The sequence below is a fragment of the Nilaparvata lugens genome, chromosome 2 (assembly GCF_014356525.2).
Source record: "Nilaparvata lugens isolate BPH chromosome 2, ASM1435652v1, whole genome shotgun sequence".
In the NCBI taxonomy this organism is placed as follows: domain Eukaryota; kingdom Metazoa; phylum Arthropoda; class Insecta; order Hemiptera; family Delphacidae; genus Nilaparvata; species Nilaparvata lugens.
Genome location: NC_052505.1, coordinates 52,592,087 through 52,610,749, shown reverse-complemented (window position 1 = coordinate 52,610,749; position 18,663 = coordinate 52,592,087). Strand labels below are relative to the sequence as shown.

At 36.0% G+C, this 18,663-nt stretch overlaps 1 protein-coding gene across 3 annotated transcripts in view; it reads left to right on the top strand.

The window, feature by feature from the left end:
* The first annotated feature begins 7,824 nt into the window (after window positions 1-7,824).
* Window positions 7,825-18,663, top strand: part of LOC111052018 (gonadotropin-releasing hormone II receptor) — a 352,206-nt gene continuing 341,367 nt past the window's right edge. Inside the window, exon 1 of one of the 3 annotated variants that reach the window (XM_039421483.1) lies at window positions 7,825-8,184. The gene's annotated coding sequence lies outside the window, so the exon portion shown is untranslated. Of the gene's footprint in view, window positions 8,270-18,663 lie in introns of all 3 variants that reach the window. The other 2 variants (XM_039421485.1, XM_039421481.1) reach the window with 2 other exon arrangements.

Sequence of the window (18,663 nt, the reverse complement as noted above, 5' to 3'; positions counted from 1 at the left end):
TTTGTTTTTGTTTATTCCTCAATAAAATCTTTGGAATGTAGCGACTCAAGCCCATGAAACATTGCTGACAAAGATAATGGTATTTTAAAAAAAATAGCTTATTTAATACCGCATCCATACTGCCGTTCGAGTTAGTCATAAACTATATTTTGCGGAAAATGCTGGCCCCTCATGCAGAATAGAATAAATATTTTATTGGTTGACGTGGCGAAGTTCAGACAGTGATGTCCACTCTACCACTTAACCACGTGAGATTGTAGGCCTTCACCATACTGTACATACAGAATTGGTGAAAAGTTTGGAAGCAGCTAAATATTTCTTCGCAAGGGAAATTTGAAGTTAGGTCTGATTGAGTATCCTATTCTTATTAAAAAGACTACTTTTCTTTTGCATAAAAATTTTGGACCGCCATCTTGGAACCGCCATTTTGAATCCAACTTAATCTTTTTAAATGGGTAGGTTGTGATATGAGAGAAATCAATGCTGGTGAAAACCGCACATCGATATCTCAAGCTGTTTCAACGTTATTCACATTCAAATGTACCGTATAAATAATACAATAATGAAGAGTACAAACAAAGTCTAGAAAAAATCAAAACTATCAAATTTCTCTTTTTTAAGGTCCGGTTTCCGAGCTCAAGGTTTAGCTAAGTTCTGGACTTTAAACAGCTGGAGTCAGAAAATTGGCTTTCCGAAACTGGGCGTAGTTGTAGTTTTTATGATAAACTTTATTTTCTCATTTCTATAATATTGGAAACGTTTTTCCTTGACGAAATAAAACGATCCTAAATAATTCAAAATAGCTGAAACTTTACACTATTTTCTCTTTATCTTATTTTGCGTTCAATTTTCTAGTTTTTCGAAATTTAATTTGAACGTGGACTGCGATTACGCCCCGTTTCGGAAAGCCAATTTCCTGACTCCAGCTGTTTAAAGTCTAGAACTTAGCTAAATCCCAAGCTCGGAAACCGGCCACAAGTGTTTTGTTAGTAAACACTTCTAGTAACTTCTACTAACATATCAGCACTTTAAACAGAAAAGTTTTTCTGTCTGATTTTCAACCTCATCTATTTCATTCTTGATTTAAAATGGCGGTTCCAAATGTGCGGACCAAACTTTTGATGCGTATTTTTTTCAGGTGTAGGTACCTGAAAAGCTATATGAATAGAGCGTTCTAAAACTGGAGCTACTCTAGAGCTGGAAACATGACGAATTGAAAAAAGTGTGAAATGAAAACTTGAACTGGAAATAGGCATGTAACCATGCCAAGCTCTTGTCGAATATACAGACAGAAAACGACTTTGGCCTTCAGTAAGTCAAAAGTGAGAACTTCGCTAAAGCTTGTTCAATTAATTTTTTATTTTGTGTGTCATATACTATATTGTCAATTATTCAAAAAACGGTTCTTTTTGAAATTTTAAAAGAATGAAATGTTATTAGATTGATTCTTCTCATTTTCCTCTCTTTTTTTACTTTCCTTGCCCTATTACCATAGATAAGGAAAGTATTGCTTTCCAAAAAAAATTAAGGTACCCTAATTTCATGTTTTCTATACGTTTCAAGGTCCCCTGAGTCCAAAAAAAAATGTAAAGACTATTAAGAAACATGTGCTCAAATTGAAAAAAATATTCAAATTTTCAAAGAGTTACTAGACAAGTCGCTCAAACTTAATCACAATTGAAAGAGTTGATAGCACCCTATCCCGTAGAAGTATTTCATATTTGAGAAATAACTCTATAATAAAGTTCCAAGAGGATGGTTGATAAAGAAGCCTAAAATAAAAGATTTCCATACCTGGGTGAAAGAAAATTATTTTTATTCATTAATGATTTGGTTTAATATTGATTGATGTTGTATGAATCTTAAATTCAGCTTTATGTATATCTTTAATTTATTGTTATTTCTTAAAATGGAATATTTAGTTGGTTGAATGTTAATTACTGTTAGCCTATATTAAATATTGTGGGATCATTTTATATATTAATATTAATGTATAAGTGAATAAGTTATATTAAGACTCCACGTCGGCGTACAAGTTTTCTTTTGCCGACGTGTAGCACAAAGTTGTAATTTCCTTTCAGTTGTATTCTGTATATATTTTGTGCAATAAACATTGGATTTGATTTGATTTAAATGTTTAAATGTTTAAATGTTTAAATGTTTAAATGTTTAAATGTTTAAATGTTTAAATGTTTAAATGTTTAAATGTTTAAATGTTTAAATGTTTATATGTTTCGCATTTACGGCTAAACACGGTAATATTTTCAAGAAATTTGACATGTATGTTACTTTTTTAATTGCGCGTCGACGTATATACAAGGTTTTTGGAAATTTTGCATTTCAAGGATAATATAAAAGGAAAAAGGAGCCTCCTTCATACGCCAATATTAGAGTAAAAATCTGGTGTGGCACACTCACACAATTTTCCTTGCCATTATGAAAATTGATCACCTGACGCTAGTGTTTCCGCGCATCTCAAGTCTACTACTCAAAGATCTGAGCCAGCTGGAGACACACGAGGTCTGCCATCTCTTCATAGTGAATGATTTAATAGAATCAATAACAGTTGTCAACAGTTTGCAATCAAATAATAACATTTTCTCGAATTTTGAGCTTATTTTCAATTTTAGGTGAAAATGCTACTGAACATTAATTGTAGAGATTTTCATGCTCAATCTTGTCCACTTTAGATTTTTTGTTTAAATTGTATCTGAAGCCTGATAATTGGAAGTCTAAAATCAAACTTTGCATAGATGGGGTGGAGCTCCTGAAATTTTTACAGATATGACACTTGTGGCAGTTGATAGAGCTTTCCAATCACTATTTTAGGTATAAATTTAATCAAAATCGTTGGAGCCGTTTTAGAGAAAATCGCGAAAAATCCTGTTTTTGACAACATTTTTGCCATTTTAGCCGCCATCTTGAATTGCATTTGATCGAAATTGTTCGAGTCGGATCCTTATAGTGTTAGTACCTTAAGTTCCAAATTTCAAGCCATTCCGTTGATTGGGAGATGAGATATCGTGTACACAGACGCACATACACTCATAAGCTGCGTACACATATAGACCTACGCTCTTCCAACCCGCACGGAGCACGCTCCTCCCTCGTACCGCCCTCGTACCGCCCTCGTTCCTCCATCGAGCCACAGTCGCGCTGCCCACGCACCCATCATGAACGTTACGGAAGATGTTAGATCTTCTCGCGTTCCCCGGTCGAACCACTGTTGCTCCCGGGTCGATCATCAATCGCTCTGCTGGAGTGACGTTCGGTTGCGGAGCAGAGCGAAAGTCTGTACGCACCTATACACACACACACACACACACATACAGACCAATACCCAAAAACCACTTTTTTGGACTCAGGGGACCTTGAAACGTATAGAAATTTGTAAATTTGGGTACCTTAATTTTTTTCGGAAAGTAATACTTTCCTTACCTATGGTAATAGGGCAAGGAAAGTAAAAATCAGACTATAGAATTATTCATCATAAATCAGCTGACAAGTGATTACACAAATGTGTGGAGAAGTCAGTCTATAGCTGCGTACAGATATACGCGCCTCCAACCCGCTCCGCGCACGCACCGCCCTCGTTCCTCCGTCGCTCCGCCCTCGTTCCTCCATCGCTCCGCCCCCGCTCTGCAGTCGCACCGATCATGAACGTTATGGGAGATGTAAGCTCTTCTCGCTTACCACTCTTGCTCCCCGGTCGATCATCAATCGATCTGCTCGAGTGACGTTCGGTTGCGGAGCAGAGCGAAAGTCTGTACGCACCTTATTGCTGTATTTCCATAAGGTCTATAGTTTCAATCAGGTACTTGTGGATGAGAATACTGCGTGAGGTCTACTGTTCACAGAACTACTAGTATTTTTAATTTTTAACTAATTATCTGTAGACACAGAAGATCAGAATCATAGTGCTGGTATATATATCGGTGCATAGCAATACCACAATCAGTCATATATCGGAAATATAAAATCAGCAATAAAATTGTCATCATCTGCCTTATGTATCCAAACGTAATTAGTTTTAAATTAAAAAAATTAAGTTACATCAAGGGTTCCTTCTTTTATATTTATTGTTGTTTATTTTATTATTTATTATATTATGTTTATTATACCTTTGGCTTGACTTATTATTTGGTTATACTTTTACTTTTGGATTAACTTATTTTTCCGTTTAACCATAATTATTTCTCATCACTTTGATCGTACAAAACTGGAAAATTCCGTATCTCTTCAATAAGTTTTCCACTCTCTTGTTAAACGAGCCCGCATCGTCACCGTCAAAAAGTAAACTGAACTATTCGGTGACGGCGCGGACACGGCTCGGGCAACAAACACGGTGACGGTGCAGATACGGTGCGGTAGTATGTGTCCCTACACGTTTGAAAGCATTTGTTTTCTCACTAGCCATAGTATGTCCGAAACTCGGCCGTACCGCGGCGCGGGCTCGGTGCGGTTATGAGTGTCCCGTCCTTTTTTACTCTTACAGACCTATGCACTGAATCCTGGGTGAACCATCAACCTCAATCTTAACTGTAAACCAACAGTTTTCCATTTTCATCTCTGGCCGGTTTCGTTTCTAGCCTTTCATTTCCATTACAGTGGAACCCACTATACTTTATAGTGCATTCCCCGTTATTGTAAATTTTCTGCAGTCCCTTTTACAGTAGGTACATTAGAAATTTACTAACAAGATTACAAAAGCTTTCATTCAAACTAAATGACCGACAAAACACATAAACTACATTCAAAATGTAAACTACATCCCGACTTAATATCATTACCTCGTAATACTACCACTTGATATTACCTCGTAATAGTACAAGATATTATTTTGATCGTTCTTTTGAGATTTACTATATCGAGGCTCCACTGTACTTACAGGCCCGTCTATAAATTTCGGAGCTCCCGTTTTCTTTTTCTGCTCGAAAAGTTGAATAATTAAAAAGTAGAATATGAAACTTGATAGATCTTAGACTAAAACTTAATATAATGTGAGACTTGTGACAGGGACTCCGAGATGGAGCATCGGCATTTTGCTGACTTTTTCCAGCTCTGTGTAAAGGTGTTCAACCCATCATCCCACTTGTCCTTCTGGAGATTTAAATCGTAGAATCCATGTCAAGTATGCATGATCATCTCTAAACAAGAAGTGACGTCTGTACTGGTGTTAGTAAAAATGACTAATTGACATTCACAACCGCCAAGAATTCCGGTGACACAGTAATTGCGCTCAGGTTATGACAGTTTTTAGCTCAAATATCCTATGACGATTTCCTCTCCATGTTTTCTTGTGGTAGTACTCCACCAATAGCTGTGTTATGATCTGCATCAGTGTCCAGGATGAACTTGCTTGCTGGCCTGGGAAAGCCAAGTATAGGAGCTTGTTTGAGTTCAGTAGGCCTACTACAGGAGCCTGCTGACAATCCTCATCCCAAAGAATAGTGCGCGTCTGTGCCTCTCCCCAGCCAGGCTTTTGTAATAATGATTGATCAATGATATTGATAGAGAACCATCATTTCAAGTCAAGTTTTGAAATCCATCCATCCATGAATTTGATGGTGTCTTATGGTTATGTCTATGGTTTCAGAAAAGCTATCTCATTCATTGTGATGGATTTCTGATAAAGAATATCATAGATGTCAAACAAGAATTATACATTCGATAGAGATCGGCTAGACACCGTGCAATATTGAGGGCTCCCAAATGTAGATGAACACTGTTCATCAGAGATTGTTAAAATAACTCGTTCCGATAATTAATTTATTTTTGGACTATCAAAACTAATAATTACTCGAATTAACTTATCACAGCAGCGTTGAGTATTTTCACATAAATCACCAGATAAAACTTGAGATGTTGAACTCATTTTCGATATCGTTATCATATTATTTTCCCGACGACTGATTAATTAATTTCGATCGCCGGTCGGTTTGTTATGTGTATCAGTATGTGGAATTTATTGGTGCTCTACAATATCTATTAAATTCATATTCATTCAGTTACAAAACATGTATAAATATGATTGGGAGAGAACAACAGGCATAGTCTGTAATGGAAATATGAACTGAATAATAACGGAGCCATAGGCTATGTTTTGAAACGGTGCAAGGTTAGGAGACTGACCCCAGGGCTATCGAAATGATCCCCCCCCCCTCTGACGGTCACTAGCGGAATACTATCAACCAATACGGTCCAGTCTTTGTTTGTACGTTGTAGTGGTGAAAACCGTGAGTTGTGAATGAGTGTGTGAATACCTAATTACTATTGGATTTTGGATTTTCCTCACCTTTTAAGCCGAAACTACTTGCCGCATCTAGTGAGTTCATCTTTGATACGTATTCATTTATTTCTCTTTCTCTATCTGAATGTTTGGGATGTTCAACGAGCAGTGGAGAAAAACTGTTAGTATTTCTAATTATTTATGAGATGACAGTATTGAGCCACAAAAGTAAGCATTGTGAAGAGCAGTCATGTGAACGTGAAGGTACCTACAGACGTGAGCGCCACGGACACGTGCCTTTCACTTTCCGTCAGCTGATGCAATTATACAACAAATACAGATATAATGAGCTGAACATCAGAATGGAAAAGTAAAATGCGCGTGTTCGTGGCGCTTAAGTCTGTACGCAGCGTTAGATTTGGCTAGCCAGCAGACGGCTACTAAAATCTACAGTAACTATAAAAATAATCTATAGTGCGGTCCACGTTATAATGACAGTATTTGTACAACTTTGGTTTTGCTATTCCTTTCTATCATTCGACAAAGCCGGTGGTACTATCCTTTTCTAGGTCCACATCGATGACAATTATGTTTTTGACAGTGTAGAAATATAATTATTAATGCAGAGAATCGGCATCGCTATTCTTCTATCTTCATCCACTGTCATTATAACGTGGACCTCACTATATCTACTGGTTATATAGTTACTGTACTAAAATCCATGTCAAGTATGCATGATCATCTCTAAACAAGAAGTGACGTCTGTACTGGTGTTAGTAAAATGACTAATTGACATTCACAACCGCCAAGAATTCCGGTGACACAGTAATTGCGCTCAGGTTATGACAGTTTTTAGCTCAAATATCCTATGACGATTTCCTCTCCATGTTTTCTTGTGGTAGTACTCCACCAATAGCTGTGTTATGATCTGCATCAGTGTCCAGGATGAACTTGCTTGCTGGCCTGGGAAAGCCAAGTATAGGAGCTTGTTTGAGTTCAGTAGGCCTACTACAGGAGCCTGCTGACAATCCTCATCCCAAAGAATAGTGCGCGTCTGTGCCTCTCCCCAGCCAGGCTTTTGTAATAATGATTGATCAATGATATTGATAGAGAACACTCATTTCAAGTCAAGTTTTGAAATCCATCCATCCATGAATTTGATGGTGTCTTATTTTGTGATGCATTACTCTATGACTTTTCTTTCATTCTTCAGTTAGGTTTCAGAAAAGCTATCTCATTCATTGTGATGGATTTCTGATAAAGAAATATCATAGATGTCAAACAAGAATTATACATTCGATAGAGATCGGCTAGACATCGTGCAATATTGAGGGCTCCCAAATGTAGGATGAACACTGTTCATCAGAGATTGTTAAAATAACTCGTTCCGATAATTAATTTATTTTTGGACTATCAAAACTAATAATTACTCGAATTAACTTATCACAGCAGCGTTGAGTATTTTCACATAAATCACCAGATAAAACTTGAGATGTTGAACTCATTTTCGATATCGTTATCATATTATTTTCCCGACGACTGATTAATTAATTTCGATCGCCGGTCGGTTTGTTATGTGTATCAGTATGTGGAATTTATTGGTGCTCTACAATATCTATTAAATTCATATTCATTCAGTTACAAAACATGTATAAATATGATTGGGAGAGAACAACAGGCATAGTCTGTAATGGAAATATGAACTGAATAATAACGGAGCCATAGGCTATGTTTTGAAACGGTGCAAGGTTAGGAGACTGACCCCAGGGCTATCGAAATGATCCCCCCCCCCTCTGACGGTCACTAGCGGAATACTATCAACCAATACGGTCCAGTCTTTGTTTGTACGTTGTAGTGGTGAAAACCGTGAGTTGTGAATGAGTGTGTGAATACCTAATTACTATTGGATTTTGGATTTTCCTCACCTTTTAAGCCGAAACTACTTGCCGCATCTAGTGAGTTCATCTTTGATACGTATTCATTTATTTCTCTTTCTCTATCTGAATGTTTGGGATGTTCAACGAGCAGTGGAGAAAAACTGTTAGTATTTCTAATTATTTATGAGATGACAGTATTGAGCCACAAAAGTAAGCATTGTGAAGAGCAGTCATGTGAACGTGAAGGTACCTACAGACGTGAGCGCCACGGACACGTGCCTTTCACTTTCCGTCAGCTGATGTAATTATACAACAAATACAGATATAATGAGCTGAACATCAGAATGGAAAAGTAAAATGCGCGTGTTCGTGGCGCTCAAGTCTGTACGCAGCGTTAGATTTGGCTAGCCAGCAGACGGCTACTAAAATCTACAGTAACTATAAAAATAATCTATAGTGCGGTCCACGTTATAATGACAGTATTTGTACAACTTTGGTTTTGCTATTCCTTTCTATCATTCGACAAAGCCGGTGGTACTATCCTTTTCTAGGTCCACATCGATGACAATTATGTTTTTGACAGTGTAGAAATATAATTAATTAATGCAGAGAATCGGCATCGCTATTCTTCTATCTTCATCCACTGTCATTATAACGTGGACCTCACTATATCTACTGGTTATATAGTTACTGTACTAAAATCTTTGTGATTGATTGCCAATTCTCTTCTTTGATGGTTGCTAGGAAACAGAAACATGCTTGGCTGAGAATGTTCTGTTGATATTAAACTCATGAATATATGATAGTTATCAATGATCACGAACCCCAGAATCGTTCATATCGATTATATTGATCAATAATGAACTGTAATAGGGCTTTTTGAAGTATTATTTCATATATAAATAACTATTCAAAAACCTCACTTTTTTAACTTTTTTATATCCATTTATATTGAGCGAACAATTTCTGTATTTATGTATGTATGTCCAACGGATCTCGAAAACGGCTCTAACGATTTTGATGAAGTTTGCAATATAGGAGGTTCTTGATATAAAAATTCGATTACACAGGGTCCCATTCCTGGGAAAACTCGCTGGAGGACATGAAAAGAAGAAGAAGACGAAGAAGAAGAAGAAGAAGAAGACGAAGAAGAAGAAGAAGAAGAGAAGAAGAAGAAGAAGAGAAGAAGAAGAAGAAGAAGAAGAAGAAGAAGAAGAAGAAGAAGAAGAAGATGCAAAAATGAATGTAATGAGGGAACAGGACAAAACTGAACATGAGAACTCCTTTTCCCTCAGAACATTCATCTTCCTCATCTATTCCTACATTCTCTATCCATTCGCAATTGCAAAAATGAATGTAATGAGGGAATAGGAGTTCTTATGGAAGAGTACTTACTCTAACATTCTTACACCTCTCACCTTCAAAGTTCAGGGGTCATCATTTCAGATTCAATCTGTATATGACAGTCGTTACTGGACAGTACCTCTAATTCTCAAGCAAATAATAAATTTTCATAGATAATTTTATGATTTTTTACTTTAAAGTTTTCCATTCCTATGCCCATTGACTTCCGAGCGGAGCTCGGTCCCACGATATTGAACACTTTGGTTATGGGAAACAACTGGTTTCGGCTTTCAAGACATTTTCAACTTTTCTCCAAAATTAATTCAAAACTTTTGATTGCCGAAACCAAAAGTTGTTTTTTTTATAAGTGTCTATAAAAAAAGTCTTGAGAAAAGGGTACTATGTTATTATTTCTATATGAATTGACAATATATTGACATTACCATTATTCTTTATCGGATAGAGAAATTGCTTTCTGGAGCTGATTTAGTCTGTGATAATTGCTCTCTACATTATGTGATAATATTCAATTGTATTGTAAATAGCACAAGGACTATCTTATTATTTTATCTTTCAATGTTATTACATTAGTATCATTTGCATTGTAAATAAATAAAAAATAAAAATAAATAAAATAAATATTTGCTATTTGCTAATATTTGATCGTATGTCAACCGCTTATCTAGAACAAAACAAAATAGTGAGGTGAGGATGAAAATAATTCCAGTTTTATTTATCGATCAGATCAAGACGTGGTATTATCAAATACAGGATGGCGCAAAAGTCACTGGACACTGCTATAAACAAAGACTGAATTTATTTTTTATTACAAAAAATACTTAGAATTATTTTTTATGTTCAAAGTGTTTTCCGTCTTCATTAATACATCTTTCCAGTCTTTCGGGAACACTGTGACATACTTTATGGCATAGCCTGGTATCACTGTCCAAACCTTCAAATGCGTCGTGTATGTAGTCTTTCAGTTCGTCGATTGTCTGAGGCTTTCGAGAATAAACAAAGTCCTTGACGACACCCCATACGAAAAAGTCCATGGGCGTGATATCTGGTGAACGTGGAGGCATGTCTATATCTGCCCCTCGTCCATTCACTTTTCTGTGGAAAGCTTCGTTTAAATAATCGCGAACGTTAGTGGCATAATGTGGTGGAGCACCAGCGTGTTGAAAGTAAATTTCTTGAAAGTTTTCAGCACACGTCATGAGTCCTGGTACCACGTAATTCTGAAGCATATCCAAGTATTTATCTCCTGTCACAGTTCCTTCAAAAAATATGGTCCAAGAACGCCAAATGATGATATTGCCCCCCAGACACTCACACCATCACACCACGTTGATTTAGTTGTTGTTCTAACAAAAGATTTTGATAGTCAGTATACCAGTAAGTACAGTTATGTCTGTTAACTTGTCCGCTTAACTTAAAATTAGCCTCATCAGACCACACAATTTTATTGAACAAGTTAGGATCGTGTTTCTGTTGGCTAAGCATCAATTCACAAAATTGAAGACGTCGATCTGGATCATCTTCAAGTAACCCATGTAGCAAACGTGGAATGTAAACTTTGAAATTCTGTTTGTGTAATATTCTTTGCACAGACCTTCGTGATAAATCCAGCTCAGATGCTAATCGTCTGGTTGATTATCGTGGACTGTTGGTCACAGCTAAACATACCCGCAACACATTTTCCTCAGTTGAGACTGTTGTTGGGCGGCCAGATCTTGGTGCATCCATAACAGATCCATGTTGTTCAAATCTATCTCTTATGTCGTATACTGTTTGTCTAGATGGTGGTTTTGATGTAAAGTGTCTACCCCATTCATTAACAACTGCAGTAGCACCACTTTTATAAAATGGTTTTAAAGCGAAGATTCTTTCTTCTTTCGTTAACATCGTGACAATTGTTTAACAAAAAAAAAATAAAAATAAAATAAAAATAAAAAAATAATTCGGAAACTACAGCTTTGAACATGTCTCACAGAACACGCTTTCAAAAACTGACTAGATCGATTGTTGTGTTTGTCATTGCATGGTATTGCCAACTTGACGAGGCGTAATTATCAACATTTTGTAATACCAACATCATGGGCTAAAACTATTGTACTACATCTTCCAGTTATTTTATTTTTTCTTTTAGCCAACTGTCCAGTGACTTTTGCGCCACTCTGTATATTTGATATAATAATCCTGTTTTGGATAAATCCCATTTAGTCTAATAAATTCCATTTTCCATCTTCTCTAATACCAATAAAAGTGTTGAGCACCTTGATACTAATCAAGGTGTTAAGCCATTTACTATTAAATTCCATCAAATTAAAAAGTATGAAAGTGTGTGGAGTTCTTGAGTTGTAGGTTGGCTCTGAGATCGACATAAAGTAAGAACAGGACAAAACACGATTATTAGCAAACAAGTGACGGATATTTTGAATTGAAACGCTAATAACTTAACGTCCTCAACCACAGAAAGTGCATGAGTGATTTGATGAGATGATCACACGTCCATGCCATCGGCGGGATTCGAACCCGCGAACCAGGCGGGGCTAGAAGAAGGAAGTTTGTAACGCTCTCCAGACGTTTGTAACCAATAGACCATCGCGTCTATCACTGTTATTGTTTGATAAATACTTTTTTTGGCAACACATCAGGCCTATTTCAAATAATGAACAGTATATGGCAAGACACTTCAAGTAGTATGACTTATTTTTTAAAATTTTGGGATCTTAACTATATTTCATTAACTGGTATGTTATTATTAACAACGGGTGAATTTTCCAACTTCACAGGTTGGCCAGATTTAATTGAATGATCTAAGAGCTTAAATTGTGAATGAACTGACTCTATAATGAGTTTTTAACCACATATTTGTCGAATTATAGGCAAGAATAGCAACACCAATTTTTGGCTCATCTTGGGGAGCCTCAGCAGACACAATGAGAACAGCTGGTTTGGCCCTGGTATATTCAGTTGCATAATACTGTGCTCCAGTATGGATGAACAGTGCTCACACCAACCAGATAGATGGAATTATAGAATTGAATTGGAATTGAATTTATCTTTATTTTATCTTTATTTCTATTTTAATAGATTTTTTTTATTGAAAATTTATTATAATACTTACTGCCCGAATTACTGCCCTAAACCTCCGGATCAACAATCACAGTGCTTCCTTAAAAAAATAATACTTCCCTACCCATCCCCACCCATGGCTCTGAGCACAACAAGAACTTTGACCAATGCTTCAAAGTCCTTGCCACTCTCCCTCCCACAGCCCCCTCCATAGATGTCAAGACGAAAGAATTGGCTTTTTTTTGGGTGCTTGGAGCTGCTTCCAGTCCTGGTCTTAACAGACAGCAATAGTACCATAACTATCAACTCTACACCAACTGTCCAATTAAATTGAAATAAATTTCATCAAATATAAGAAATTTCACAGCTATTAAATATATAATAAATTTTCAATAAAAATAAAAATTAAAATAGAAATAAAGATAGATTTAATCCCAATTCAATTCTATAATTCCATTTTCTAATTTTATTCTACTTCATTTCGGATTTCTAATTTTAAATCTCCTCTTTTTTATCAATTCATAATCTACACCTTTCCTTATCCATAACCCACTCAAATTTGAAATCTCCCGCTTGAAATAACCCATCATGACCCACCAACTGATCCCATAGTGCTCCTTCAATCAGTGCGCCTCCGTTCGTCTGTGCTCTATGGTTTGCACAACGTCTCTACCGCGTCTCTGTGGTCACGAACGTTAGAATGTTCAAATCTCACCACTTCACTTCCTGGTTGATTGACAAAGGGGGCCCAGCTCCCCGAAAATTCTATAGTGCTATATAAATAAATAAATAAATAAATATATATATATAATTATATATTATATATATAATTATATATATATATATATATATATATAATATATATATATATATATATATATAATATATATATATAATATATATATAACCACATATTCACTGAAACTCCAACAAAGAAGTTTACTGTTTTCAGACTGTGGATACTGCCATTCTTTGATGTGCTTTGATACAACATTCAGAAAAAAACTATAATCGAATAATTCTATAATCTGTATCTGATTCGTTCTGCCAGCTATTGAGAAAAACGTTACATTCTAACTTCACAAATTTCGATTGAAGGGGAGACAGAAGCGGGATCAGTCAACACGCAATTGCACACATTCAAGTGGATTCTCCACATTATGACCAAAAACAGTACTCGCTTATTTTATTCAATGTGCAAAATGCAAATAATATATAGTATTTGGCGAGTTGTCACACACTTTCAACTGTGGGAAAATGTAAAATTAAGTCAAAATATAAATCTAATCGTCTTTGAGTGAAGTGGAACCTGCACTGGTGGAGGTTTTTGTAGAGACTCGAAAATGTCTGAGATGAGAGAATTCAGTATACGAGGAAGAACAGGGATATTCGAATTAGTAGGTCATTGTCTTCCTCGAAAACATTATGTAGCCACTCACTCTAGTCGGGTATATTCGGACCATTTTCTCCAGTTCCTCCCATAAATCATCTCCAGGATAGGCCTACTGGTAATCTCATTTGAATTCCTATCTACAACTCGGGTTTTCAGTCAAATTAGCATTATTCTGATATGGTTTCTATAGTGAGATTAACTTCGAACTGTCAGCATTCCATCTAAAGAACATGAACTCCCTCCATTCATAACTTTCAAATTGCTTTCATTTAACCAATGCTGACTGATTGAAGTGAATTTTAGTATAGGCCCTACATTTATAGTTTCATCATTTTGAAAGGCAGGAATTTAAGAAAAAATATTCGTTTGACATGTAGCCAAGTAAGGTAATAGTTTTTTGCTTGTGCCTTCGCCTGTAAGATTTCCAATAATATTACTGTTCTTGGGTCTTGGGCGATAAAATGAGATTATTAGCTTGAGGTGTCAAACGAGTGCTTATTGGGGCTCGAATCTACTACTCTTCAGGTAGCATTCTATCAAAGGTTCATGGTGGGATCGAACAATCAGATAGAATTAATAGGAAACAGAAGCAATTATGGTAGGAGAATTGTGTTAATTTAAACTATCATGCTTATTATACAGAGTGTTTACGAACTCCCTACTAATACTCTAGGGCATTTCCTGGGTAACAAACATATCTAAATATCATATTTAAACTGTCCGGAAGTCTTCAGTTACTCACACAGCGGCCATTTTGCTTTTTTCACTTATTATTTTTCTTCTAAATAATAGTTGAACATGCAATTGAAACTTTGCTCAATCATTTCTAACAACTGGCGGCCATTTCAAATTTTTTTTTCTTGAATAGCTTAGAAACCGGTGGTTTTTACAAAAAGTTACAACAATAACTTTTCTAGTAAATTTAATTACCTATAGATTGGTACCTGATTTATTAAGAATGGACCAATATTGACTGAGATATGGCAGATTTAGTGATTGGTGACCCACCTTTAGCGGGTTATGTAACGTTATTTCATTGTTTGAAATGACCAAAAATCACATACTAATAATATACAATGCAAATTGAGATTGTTGCATCATTGAGGCGACTTCATCAGCATGCCTTGGTGTGCACTGCAACAAACTCTCAGTGGTCACCTATCACTAAAGCGGCCATATCTCAGTTAATATTGATCCAATCTTAATAAAATAACAAATCAATCGATAGGTAATCAAATTTACTAAGAAAAGTTATTCTTGTAAATGTTTTGTAAAACCAACGGATTCTGAGTTATTTAAGAAGCAACATTTTAAATGGCCGCCATCATGTTTTTATGAATTTGAAAAATAATCGTTTTTGGATAGCAATTGGGAGGTACCGGGTTCGATTCCCGGGCTGGCAACTAATTTTTGGATAGTAGTTCTCATCGAATTTCTATCTAGCTGTTAACCCTGTTGTCAATGTCTGCAGTAGCAGAGGTCTTCGGGGTGATTTGCAGCATTTATTTAGGATTTTCCTTGAATAATAATTATACAAACTGTAAGTTAGGCCTACTGTAACCGCACTGTACTTTTTGTGTGCATCCCACAAAACATCCCACTTTGCTTTTTTGTGTTAAGTGTTAACTTTTTGAAAAATGGCAGGTCATTTAAGACATTATTCATACTCCGAATTAGCTGACATGCATTCAATGTATGGGATGGGACACTGTAATAGTACTGAAGCAAGACGTTTGTATCAAATGAACTTTCCTAAACGAGTATGTCCAAGCTCAAGGTTTTATGCCACTATTCATCAACGTCTGTCTGAAACAGGCTCTTTGATGTCCAAAGAGCACATTTATGCTGGCAGACCCCGATCCACTAGGACTGTTGATTTCTTAATGAAATTTATGAACATCCAGAGAAGAGCACGAGAGAATTGTCAGTGCAGTTTGATGTCAATCAATCTATTATTTGGAGGATACAGGATACTAAAAGAGCAACAATTTCATCCATACCACCTCCAGAAAGTTCATACTCTATTGCCACGAGACTGTATTCCCCGTGCTGGTATTTTCCGATGGGTTTTAGAAAAACTTGTTAACCCAAACTTTTAAACAACCGTTTTATTTACCGACGAGGCACACTTTACAAGAACAGCTATCGTTAACGTCCACAACCAACATTGGGCAGCTGAGAATCCTCATGCCATCAATCCTAATCGTCCACAACATCAGTTTTCAGTAAACATTTGGACAGGAATCATAGGAGATCATCTACTTCTCTTCGAGCTTCCTCCCAGGCTTAATGGCATAATCTACTTAAACTTTTTGAGAGAGGAGCTATTTATCTTACTTGAAGATGTACCTCTTCAGTTGCGCCAAAAAATTTGGTTCATGCATGATGGAGCTCCAGCACACTTCAGTGTTGCTGTTCGTGAACACCTGAATCACAGGTTTCCATATCAATGGATAGGCCGGCTAGGTCACCACACTTAAATCCTTTGGATTTTTATCTTTGGGGACACTTGAAAACCTTAGTATAGAATACTCCGATTGATACCATTGAAGAACTCCGATTAAGGATTTTGAATGGAATAGAAATGTTAAAGCAGACTCCTGGAATATTTGAACAGGTCCGACAATCGATGATAAGACGTCTGAACATATGCATTTAGAACAACGGATGTCACTTTGATCATCATCTTTAGTCTTTTGGTATAAGTTTAATGTCATTTAGATATGTTACTTTCATATAAAAATAAAACTTTTCATAAAGAACCGAATATTTTATTTGCAATCATCTACAACCTATGAGTTAGTTCTCTCATAAAAAAGCAAATTTTTGTGCTGTAATGTACTACATAAGAATACATTTCATTTAACTTTTATTCGAATTTAGCTTACATAATTCTTTTCAGAATTAAATTCTCTACAATTTTCATTGCAAAAATTGATTTGTTTACTGGTCATTAAAGAAAGTTATTGGGCATCAAACGTAGAAGTCTGTGTTTTTTCACTTGGATTTTTTGCATATTTTAACTTTTTTCTCAAAAACTACTCACACTACAGCTTCCAGACTAGTTTTATTCAATTTTTCAGATATTTTTCCATATGAATCCACCATACATTTTTTAAAAACTAGTCCCCAAACAATTCAGCATCGGTGTATTTCACTAGAGGAACTGAATTCCGGTCGAAATCTTTCACCCTGTACAGCTCGCTAATGAAGCGTTTATGGATATATGTTTATCAGAACTTTTTTCTTATTTTTACCTCTACTATCACGTATTAAATTATTTCACCATAATTAAGAATCACTCTGTATATCAATTGTATCATAATAATTTGCTAGCTCTCTCACTCATATCATTGGGTCAAGTGGAAGAGGTAACTCTTGTTGTCTCAACTCCACCCACATCACTTGCATTGTTTTAAAGTGTAAAATAGGGGAATTTATCTATCCAACATATCATTATTATCTCAACAATTGAGTCTCTTGAACTGTTTATTGCTAATTGACATTCCAAATTTCAATACAGCATTTTCCCTCTTAACAGAATACTGATAAACGTATGACATAGAAGGAGAGAACTATGTCTCATGATATTCACTTTCTACATCTACCGAAAATTTGGTGGAAAGAATGCTTGCTAACACTCTTTTTCTGTACATTACTACATAACCTCCGAAAATCTGAAGCACATTCATGGAAAGTTTACCGTTCACCTCTACTCCAAATTAATTCAATTTATTTCGTGGGCCGGTTTTGCATTGAATAATTTTGCCGAACAGCGCTGAGCGAGAAAATAATTTGGTATTCTGGTGATGCTCTGTGGAGCACCCAGCGAACACGGTTTCATCATAGTATTGAGTTTTCGTGGTCTGGTCAGTGGTGTCGTCTAATCTAGTGTTGATCAAATTTAATAATATGAGCCTTCTGATCAGTAGGCGAAAATACATTCCAGTTTCAATCTGAATTTGAGGTCTCATGAAGGCAACCAAAGATAATACTTAGATTGGTATTTTTTAATACCGTATCTTTGTTCATAGTAAATCTGGCATGTCATATAATTATCCTATAAATAAATTTGGAAAGGCTATTGTATTAGCGTGACCTGCTAATTCTATAATCAATCCTATGAACAAGAAGTTCAATTTTGTGACCTTCCTGTTGTAGCTATGTACTCAGTATTGTGTTCTGTATGTTTTTTATTATATCGTGTATGCCATACTATATTATTATATGACGAGCTCAAATATTGTGAAATGTCTGGAAAATGAAGAATCTTGAATCTGATCTCCAATTACTCTTCTATAATATGGCATGTTGGCAAACTACATTTAACATTACTAAATTGTATTTTCTCAATCATATTGCCTGTGCTTTGTGGTGTATAGAAGGCCCAGTCTTACATTTACAATTTCAGAGCCTGATTGCACAAAAGCTGGTTAAATTTTAATCGTGATCAATTTCAATCAGAAAACCAATCAGAGAAGGCGTTTTTGAAAAGGCTCTCTGAATGGTTCTCGTAGAATTAATCACGGTTAAAATTTAACCGGCTTTTGTGCAACCGGCACTAAGGCTTGCATACAGCACACACCGATGCAGGATGAAACAGGGTGACTGGAGCGGATAAATTCTAAAACCGTGGTTAAATGGTCAAAATTTACCAGCTCTCTTCGATGTAGTGCGTCCCGCATTCATCCCGCATCTGCAAGCGCAGGGCTTTATGGATATATCAACTATCAAATGCAATA